General features: G+C 45.2%; 1 non-coding gene across 1 annotated transcript; it reads right to left on the bottom strand.

The window, feature by feature from the left end:
• Positions 1-548: 548 nt before the first annotated feature.
• LOC112089456 lies at positions 549-654 on the bottom strand. Its single transcript, XR_002901094.1, has one exon. It is a non-coding gene; the product is annotated as a small nucleolar RNA R71 (small nucleolar RNA).
• Between the last annotated feature and the right edge of the window lie 687 nt (positions 655-1,341).

The following is a 1,341-nucleotide window of genomic DNA, read 5'->3' as shown; positions in this document are numbered from 1 at the left end:
GAGCAACAGGCTCATGTTAATCACGCACAGGCCAAGAGGAACGAACAGAAAGCCAATGTTAATCAACAACAGCTCAGGGAAATGAAAGGCTAGCTCAACAAAACCAGCATCAAGCTAACCGAAATGAGCAGCAAGCACAGCAAGTTCCTCCGCCTCCACCACCAGCTCAAAGGCAACCTCCACCGGTCTTTGTTGGAGAAAACGACCGAGCTAATGCACATCAGTATAGAGCCGGGATCCAAGCACCACCTGTGCAAAACAACAACTTCGAAGTTAAAGCTTCCTTGCTGAATATGGTGCAGAACTCCAAGTTTAACGGTTTGCCCGGGGAGGATCCTTTAGAGCACCTAGATCAATTTGATCGAGTTTGCGACCTGACAAAGATAAATAGGTTATCAGAAGACAGCTTCAAGCTACGCTTATTCCCATTCAGTCTTGGTGATAAAGCACACCAATGGGAAAAGAATCTCCCGAGAGGATCTATACAAACGTGGGAACAATGCAAACTTGCCTTCTTGTCCAAGTTTTTCTCCACATCTAGAACGGTTAAGCTGAGAAATCAGATCTCAAGCTTCACACAACACACCAATGAAAGCTTTAGTGAAGCTTGGGAGAGATTTCGAAGCTATACAACCAATGTCCACACCACGGCTTCTCGGAGGCGTCCCTTCTGAGTACTTTATACCAAGGTACACTTCCAAAGATAAGAAACCAACTTGATACAGCTTCAAACGGGAACTTTCTTGGGAAGGAGATCAACGCAGCAATGGAGCTTGTCGAGGATCTTGCGATGTCCAATGATACCTATGGAGAGGATTTCGATAGAGCTAACCGATCTGATGGGTCTAGTAAAGAGTTGTGCATGGAAAAAGACATAAGGGAGCTACAGAGCAAGCTTGAAAAAGTTCTTATGGCTACACAAAAGCCAACACAATTTTTAGGAGAGTTTGATGAGCAAGGGCCGAGATTTGACAATGTGAATGAGGATGGTCTCACACAATAAGAGATCAACTATATAGGGAATCAACAAAGGTATCAGAGGTTTAACAACTTCGGAAACAACCAGAACCTCTCTTACCAAAACCCCAATGTAGCAAATCCTCAAGATCAAGTGTACCCTGCTCAACAACACCAACAAAGATATGCTCCTAAAGCTCCATTTCAGAAAAGCTTTAAGCCCAAGCAACAGTTCAGCAGGCAACAGAGTTATGGCCAGCAGAATCAACTGGCTCAGAGCAACACCTTCAACAGCCAACCGCAGCAACACTAGTTTCCACCAGGGTTCAGTCCACAGCCAATGGGTCAACAGCAACAGCACCAGGCACCGGTTCAGAATCAGAT

Source organism: Eutrema salsugineum, unplaced genomic scaffold (assembly GCF_000478725.1).
Source record: "Eutrema salsugineum unplaced genomic scaffold, Eutsalg1_0 scaffold_12, whole genome shotgun sequence".
Classification (NCBI taxonomy): domain Eukaryota; kingdom Viridiplantae; phylum Streptophyta; class Magnoliopsida; order Brassicales; family Brassicaceae; genus Eutrema; species Eutrema salsugineum.
This window is presented reverse-complemented; position numbering and strand designations above follow the sequence as displayed.